The following is a 9,301-nucleotide window of genomic DNA, read 5'->3' as shown; positions in this document are numbered from 1 at the left end:
TACTGGATTGGACTACTTGAGGTTTCGACAATTGGACCCCATTACTTTTGCAATACACTCCGGTCCACAAGAACCTCTGAAATCGGGAGGAAAACTATAACTAATTAAATTACCACATATTATCAAAATTCATTTACGTACGTGAAACTCAACATTTGAATTTAATAATTTATTCAATTGAGAGTTTGAGAAATTTTACGTAATAACCCTCTAATATTGCGTTTTTCAAGCCACGTTAGCACTTGTGTCTCTCTTTTTGGAAATTACATATTGTAGCCCTCACATATAATTAGTAATTATACAGTGACCCTGTCGTTAATGTATTATGTCTTATTGAATCAATTTACCCTCGAATATATTAAGCGATCTTTACATATTCGAAGGATATTAGCAATAAATTTAATGTTTACCTGTTTACCTTAACCGTGCTGCTTATTGGTCGACTAATTAGGGGTCGGGTATTTTCAAATAAGAGTTTGGTTCTTTTCGAGGCGGTTTCAAGAACTTTCATGCTATTTTATTGGCGGATTTTAGAGTGTGGCTTGACCGAGATTATTCCTAATAGTAGTTTTCTTCTAGTGGAACACCTTTATGGCAAGGGTGTGACCGTGTGTATTTGAGTTTGTTTTGTTGCTTTCTTGCTCATTTTCTTTACTTTGGTTTTCTTTGTGTGTGCGCTTTAGGAGGTTTGAACCTTCTTTCACCCAAAATATAAAAAGATTTATGTTACCTCCTTAATTAAAAGAATAAATCATAATTAATATACATTTAAAAAAATTAAATTACTAATCACCAAAAGATGACACGTGCTATTAAATTACAAACATATATCTTTAATAAGTACAGAGTAGTTATTATTGTCCTTACTTTATCGATGATTATTGAACTTGTACCTCATAGGCTCATAGTAGCGCAATTTCCGGTTGTTCATATCGAGTTCGCTTAACTATCACAAAAATTTGGTTTGGTTTGTATTTTGGTGATTGATGGATGGTTTCATTTGGTCTAGGGTTCTAGGCTAAAACGATTATATCATATGTAATACATGATATCTATTTTTGGGCTACGCCATTTATATTAAAGTTAATACACTTTGTTTTGGAAATTAAGGTCTAATTCAAATGATTTTGAATCCTGTTACTTTTAGGGAGTTGTTAAATAAAATAAAGTTTACATGGGTGTGATTTGTTTGATCAAAAAAATTGTAATGATTACAAGATTACTTTTTTTTTTTCTTTATAATACTTAGAGGCGTAAAGTCATTAAATTGTATTAGGATTTATAGGGTGATGATTGGCAAGTCAATCAATTGAATTCAACTTAGGGCATTGGTTTACTATTGGTTTGCTATTATTATTAATTACTTTTTTTGAAATTTCGAGAACTTAATTATTACGAAATAGACCAACTTCGACTTGACCAATCTCAAATTCACTCAATGTATACACATAATTTTACTTTTTAGCCTTTAGTTTAAAACCTTTTTTTTTTTTGTAAATTGACTAGAACATACTCCAAATCTGTGTGTCCAATCAAATTCATTTCAAGACAAAATCAAATTACTATAGGTGTTACAGATCACGAGATCAGTTTTACCCAGCTAAAACTTTAAAAAAGGCATTGGTTGAAAAACCTTTTTGTTTCTTGTTTTCCTTGATTGAGCTTTTTCATGTACAAATATAGCTACTGAATGCCTTTTTGGCTAAAGATCAAGTGAACAAAAGCAAGGTAAAAATGAAAACGTTACCACTATTCTTGTAACAAAGAAATATCTCTTTCACTTCCTTCTAACAAAATAAGGACCTCATCTTTATCCCCAATATAAGTCAATAAATGCAGGCTTCTCATTTAATAATACTGATATTTATCATAAATCACTTCTTATTTCCGTACATCATTAACTTTGACCTCCTGTTTTCACCATATTCCACCATTCACAAGCATTTTTACAAGAAAATAAATTCATCCCCAAAAAAAAAAAAAAAAAAAAGAAAAAAAAAATCATCTATCCCCATGAATAAAATTGAAACTTTTACAATCGAATTACAATGAATTCAAGAATAAAATAAACTAAATTTCCAATAATTTCAGAAATTTAAAATAAAAATGTTACATCCTAGATTAAATATTAAGGAATAAAATCAAGAAGAATATATGTAATAATAACAATAAATCATATATTCAATTATTTCAAAAATTAAAAAAAAATACATCCTAGTTTAATTATTAATCAATGGGATTAATAATAACAATAAACCATATATTCAATAATATGAAGACTAATAAACCTTAATTAAGGATCTAAACTTAGCTTGCCAAATTTCTCTACACAAATTTACATATCTAAAAAAGTAAAATATTAAAGAAAAAAGACATTATAATTAAAATTTTCACATACCAAATGTAATTTCTCTTCTTCTCTTAACCCTTTTTTGGAAAGTAGTAAACAAAGAAGAAATGCAACCCCAAACATCTAAACAAGCAGAACCACTTCTTCTACAACTACCATTTCTACCTTCCAAAACACTTTTAAGTCTATCCATCATTTCTTGCTCGGTAAACATCCTTCCTGGCGAACCAACGTACGCGGTTCGCCTTATAGGAGGCGACCATATACCACTTTGCTCGTAATCGAACTCGAACTCGAATGCGTCGAAGTACTTCTCTAGGAGTCTCTCACTTTTTGATTTCGAAACCAGTTGAACTTTCATACCACCACATTTTGGTGTTGAGTTTGATGTTGAAGAAGTTGAAGCCTCTTCTACTTCATAGATTATTGACATTAATATAGTGTGTAATAATGTAATATGGTAACGTATATATATTCCTAGTTTTTAAGGCATTAAGAAATATTGTTAATGACAATATTATAATTATTTTGGTTCAATATAATTGAGATTCTTGAGATTGAGAAGGAGACAGGAAATTGGAGGGGTGTGTATGGATGGATATATATGTAATGGGGGGAATTATTAAAAGGACTTTGTTGTGATAAAGACGTGTATGGCTGGCTGCTATCAATGATTATACAGGACGTGGGTAGTCAAGTTTTGAGCATGTTATTTTGTAGGACACTTTTTGGTCTTGTTTTCTATATGTTAGTTGAGACGAACATTACAAGAGCGGGGTGAATTGTATGTGAGTTCCTAGTGACTACTTTTGCAGAATATAAAACTGAATGTAAAGGAACTTGCAATGTGCACAAAGTTTTACAAGGAAACCTTCCAGGGCCCAACTGGAAGTAAAACCTCGACCCTTTTAGGGATTTCCAAAACCAAATCAATCTACTATAATAAGGCAAACACACGAGTTACAACCTATCATACTCAGACCTTTACTCACAAGTTTCAAACTGAAGTTGCTACTTGATAGGCGTGTCGCGTACCTAACAAAAATAACCTAACAAGACCACTACTATGTAGACGGGCAAGTAAGGGTCGGATCCCAAGAGACTATGGTTCAACTAATTAATTAGACTCAAGTAACTACTAAGCAAGTAACCAATCAATAGTGATATTCAACTAATCTAATTCTAAACAAAATAAACAAGAAGAATCAAGATGAAATAATTCGATTAATAAAAACATCCAGAGTTAAGTATCACCACTAGTATGAATAATGCAAAGATAAATCCCTACCCCAATTAATCAAAATAATAATACTCAAAGGAAGGACGTGCCCTTGAAAATACCAATAAACCCCTTCCGAGTATTTATGGCTTCTCTAAAATCCAATCAAACCTATTTCCATGGTATCATGCAATTTAGAGACATTAAACTCAACATCCATACAATCCTAGCAATTCATCCTACCTATTTCCATGGAGAATTTCATGCCCTTATTGAATTTAATCAAACCATCTAATCTCAACTTCCATTGATAAATAAGATACTTGGTTCAATCAATATCAAATTACGTCTAACCTAACATTGATAAATTAGCACAATTCAATAAGCAAAGCAATTAATCTAATAAAATAAGGAATTGGGGGAAATCATGCATTACTCATAACTAGGGTTCAACCTAACCCTAGAATATAAATCTACTCACTCATAATTAAATTAACAAAATAATCAAAAGACATAATAATATAGGAAAGAAGAAATACTTGAATTAATGGAATTGAAGATGAAATCTTGAACAAAGTAAATCTGAAATTGAAGGGAATTGTGGAATTCTTCAACTCAATTTTAACGAGTCCAAAAAAGTGATCTAATATGCCTAACCAAAGCCTATTTATATCCCTAGGAATAAGTTAAGAAGTTTCCTAAAATAGGTCTTCCAAACCGCCTCAAACTTGGCTTCGATGCTTCGTCAGGTGATAGCCACGGGTTACCCAAAGCTGCTAGGACCTTGCCACGGCCAACCCGTGGTGTCTACTGATCTTGGTAGGCTTCTCTTGGGCATAAAAGGAGGAGCCACGACCAGGCCAAAGCTTAATGCAACAAGCCACGACCAGGCCAAGGCTAGGCAATTTCTACACAAAACTCCTTCGAAAACAACTTCAAGCTTGGAATATGACCATATGATGTTGGGCTTGTAATCTCCTACACGCTCCTAGCTCACTTAGCTTGCAAAGGTGCTCTTTTACGCGTAAATCCTACAAAATAAAGAAAGAGAGCACGAGGAGAGCAACATCGAAATATAAAGAAATGTAGCTCTAAAAGATTAAATATATAGAGAAAATATGATAGAAACACTCAAATATAACATATAACAATGAGTATATAAATGTGTTATCAAATTCCCCCACACTTAACCTTTACTCGTCCTCGAGGAAAGAAAACAAAACTAACCTAGAAAGCAATAAATCCTAATACTCACTGTCGTAGGAATCACGATTTCACTTAGCATGTGCAACAAGCCCTTTAAACCCCTAGGCTACCCTAGTGGACGAGTTTGGTCTCGTGAAGGTTTTCAGAAGGCATACCTACAAAGCCGAACCAAGAACTTCCAAACCAAAATGTTCAACCAAGTGATTAAATTGAAAATCAAAATCATTTTAATTCAAAACTCAATTTATGCATCACAAATCAATGACATAGATGAAACGATAAATTGTAGCACCCTTCAATAACCAACCAATCTTGCCACTTCCTTTCCTCAAGCTTGAACCTTCCCTAAGGATGCTCAACCATATTAGCTCAATGCCTCACTTCGATTTGATGACCTTCGTCAAGACTTGCACAAAATCTTGCCCTCCACCGTTTTAGTGACCAATTTGCAAGGAAAATCAAGAGGACTTTTAAAGGGTAAGCTTGGGTGATAGGGTGACAGAGATATAAATTTGGGAATGTGGTTCTTAAAATCAATCCAACAAAAACTCATACATAACACCCTTGAATGTGATATGCACGAAATCATGAAATATCAACCATGAGATTAAAAACAACAAATTTCCAACAATGAACGCATTGCTCTTCCTTGTCAACTCCATTGATTCAACATTAACATTTACCCTTCTTTATTTCTCATCATCATTTTTCAATACTCTTTTTTTTTCTTTTCATTTTTTCATTTTTTTCATTTTTTTTATATCATATCTTTATTCACTTTTTTTTTTCTTTTTTTTTTCATACAACCTTCCTTGTTTTTTCTTTTTTTTTTTTTTTTTCATACCACCTTCCTTTGAATAGCTCATCATACAAATCAACATGCCTTAACAAAATACTCTTCTTATCCAAACAATGCATTACGGAACCATAATGTTGTAACACAAGGGTAGTCAAGAAAGAAATAAGGCTCAAAGGGGCTATCAAGAGAAGGATGTAACATATAAAGAAAAATTCCTAAAGATGACTCTGAAAGCTCTAAATAACAAAAATATGCCTCAATCATATTTCCAAAGCAATTCGGTAATCGATCTCAGGAAGCTAAAATGCAAGTCTCAATTAGGGCGATCAAGAAGGAGGGTATTCGATTTGAGTCTTACGAGGTTCGTGGCCCTCCAAAAGGTACTTATCGCACAAGAGGAAAGCGAAACCATCTTACCACAAACAATTGTCATCGAAAGGATTTACGCTCTTATCGAATTACTCAAGCCAATGTCAATCAATTCATGAAAAATAGTGGAAAATGTTCTTCTCTTTTGAGAATCACTTGTTTCACATATTGGAATGGAAATTCAAGATGACACTATAAATTACTAAAGCCTGATAAATATAGTGAATAAAACCCTCCCCCACACTTGAATATTGCAATGTCCACAATGCAAAATATATCATGAATAAATATAATAGGGGAAAATACTACACTATGGTAGTACATAGGTTCTACCTAACATACCAAAATAATACAAGAAAATGGCACTAAGACTACCAAACTGCAGAAAACGAAAATCCTAGAGAATAAAACAAATGCAGAAGAACAAGGACACTAAAATAAAAAAAATAATAAAAAAAAATAATAACAACTAAGGAGTAATAAAAAAAATAAATAAATAAATAAATAAAAAGGAAAACTTTAATCCTAGACATCAAGCTAAGACTAGAACAATTAGCTAAAAGATTAAAAGAAAACTAATTAAGGGTTAGAAAATTGGGTTGCCTCCCAAAAGCGCTTGTTTATAAGGTCATAAGCTCGACCTCCTTTAGTAGCTCAACTTGGGTCACCACCACGCAGAGAGAATACTCCACGATCCTGTTTGTTTTTGGGTTCACCTCTATATGGCTCCTTCAAATTGAAGTTGACGTGATTTGTATTTGAACTCATTTTCAGGTAGCTAAACCCATGTGCTAGAATATCGCCCTTTTTTCTTACAAGATTTCTATTAGAAACACAATTATCAACCAAAGGGTTAGTAGCATCAATTCTCAAACAAGTACCACCGTCAAAAGTAAAATTATTGTCATTGAAAAGCTTAAACACAACTTGTTTATCCTGAGCCCTAATGGTCACTTGTCCCTTGGGAACATCTATTAAAGCTTGACTTGTAGCAAGAAAAGGGCGGCCAAATATAATCGGGATCTTATGGTCTTATTTCATATCCATTACAACAAAGTCAACAGGAAAAACAAGTTCACCAATCCCAACTAATACATCTTCAACTACACCCTTAGGGAGTCTAACAGTTCTATCAGCCATATGAAGAGATATAGGAGAGGGTTTAAGGTTTTTCAAACCTAATTTGTCATACACTGAAGAGGGCATTAAGTTAACACTAGCACCTAGATCACACAAGACCCTATCAAAATATGTTTCGTTTATCATGCAAGGGATAGTTAAACTACCAGGATCATGCAATTTAGGTGGTAAGCTATCATGTAGAGGATCTGGACATTTCTCCTTTCCTACCAAACTTTCTAATTTCTTATCATTATGATTATGATCTAGAATTCCTTTCACAAAATTTGCAAATTGAGGCATTTGAATTACAAGATCGGAAAAAGGAATGGTAGCATATACCTTCTTAAGAGTCTCATAATACTTCCCAAAATGCTTATCGAGCACGACTTTTGATAACCTTTGCGGGAAAGGCATCGGTTCCTCATAGGCATGTGGAGCAACATATTTGGGACCTTCATTTTCACGTATTTCAGTTTTCGACTCTAGATTGCACACTTTCTCCTCTAATCCCCCCGTAGTCAACTCATCTCTCTTCACGAAAATTGCATTGCATTGTTTTGTTTGGACTTTTGCTTGATCTTGAAGAGTTGATAGATGACTCACTTGTTGTGATAATTGAGAAAGATGAGTTTCTATCCTCTTATTTTGAGCAACGAGCAGTTGGATTGAGTTTTCAAAACATTCATTCTGCTTTGCTTGTAACTCAAATTGCTTTGAAATAAGCTCTTGTTGCTTTGAAATAAGCTCTTGTTGTTGTTGTTGGGAAGTAGCAAAATTCTCCATAATGGACTCAAGATTTGAAGATTGAGGTGGTGGTTGGTGCATGGGATGATGATTGATAGGTGCCCTTGCTTGAAAAGCGAGTGGTGATGGAGGATTCACTATAGATTGAGTGTTCTTGTATGAGAACCCTTGATGATTTCTCCACCCTTCATTAAATGGCCTTGTGGAGGTCGTGGTATAAATAGCATTAGCTTGCTCAATCGTCATTCCATCATAATTGGGTTGACACTCCCGTGCAGTATGGCCTTGCAATCCACACATCTGACAAGTTTCCATCGAGGGTCGAGGGGACTCGACTTGGAGTTGATTGACTTTATGAGTTAGTGCCTGCACAGAACTAGTCAACATGGTTAGAGCATCAACATCATGTTTATTACCTATGTTGATAGCGTTTCGTCCCCTTGGATGGTAATTATCATTAGCCACCATCTTCTCAATCAAATCCTTCGCATCGGTTGGGTTCTTAGTCATGATGGAACCTCCAGACGCAGCATCAATGTATATGCGAAACTCATTGGTCAAACCATTATAGAACGTTTGGATCAACATCCACTCTGGGATACCATGGTGAGGGCATTGTCTTTGCAATCGTTTAAATCTTCTCCATGCCTCATATAGGGATTCGTCATTGGATTGATGGAAAGTAGATAGCTCGTTCCTTAATTTTGCGGTTTTCTCTTGCCCCAAGAATTTGACTAGAAAGGCCTTGGCAAGCTTGTCCCACGTATCAAAAGAACCAATACCTTCATCTCGTAGCCACTCCCTTGCCCTATCCCTTAGTGAAAAAGGGAAGAGGCGTAGTCTAATAGCATCATCAGTGACACCATTGAGCTTCATAGTGTCACACTTCTCCAAGAAACTATCAATGTGAGTCATAGGGCAATCATCCGGTAAGCCCGCAAAAGAGTCATTGGAAATGAACTGTATGAATTGGGGTTTCAACTCAAAACTCTGAGCGGTGACAGGTGGTCTAACAATACTAGAGAGGAATCCGGTTGTTGTATCCGGAATACCATACTCCAAAAGAGATTTTGTTCCTGGATCAACCATGTCTCTTGTATTTTGATTTTTCCTCCTTTTACCTCTTCGTCTTCTTGCAGTAGCTTCGATCTCAGAATCAAAAGGTGTTAAATCATCTGAACCTAAACTTCGAGTTTGCATGCAACAAAGAAACTAAAACAGAAGATCAAAGAAACAAGGAACAATAGCCGAAGCAACAAAATAAATGCTTAGTAAAAACGAATCACGAATAACTAGAATGAAACCGTTAGTCCCCGGCAACGGCGCCAAAATTTGATAGGCATGTCGCGTACCTAACAAAAATAACCTAACAAGACCACTACTATGTAGACGGGCAAGTAAGGGTCGGATCCCAAGAGACTATGGTTCAACTAATTAATTAGGCTCAAGTAACTACTAAGCAAGTAACCAATCAATAGTGATATTCAACTAA

At 34.6% G+C, this 9,301-nt stretch overlaps 1 non-coding gene across 1 annotated transcript; it reads left to right on the top strand.

The window, feature by feature from the left end:
• The first annotated feature begins 8,407 nt into the window (after positions 1–8,407).
• LOC145580351 (small nucleolar RNA R71) lies at positions 8,408–8,514 on the top strand. Its single transcript, XR_014099414.1, has one exon. It is a non-coding gene; the product is annotated as a small nucleolar RNA R71 (small nucleolar RNA).
• Positions 8,515–9,301: the final 787 nt, after the last annotated feature.

Source organism: Chenopodium album, chromosome 14 (assembly GCF_948465745.1).
Source record: "Chenopodium album chromosome 14, dcCheAlbu1.1, whole genome shotgun sequence".
NCBI lineage: Eukaryota > Viridiplantae > Streptophyta > Magnoliopsida > Caryophyllales > Amaranthaceae > Chenopodium > Chenopodium album.
Note: the sequence above shows the minus strand (reverse complement) of the source record. Positions and strands in the feature narration are given on the sequence as shown.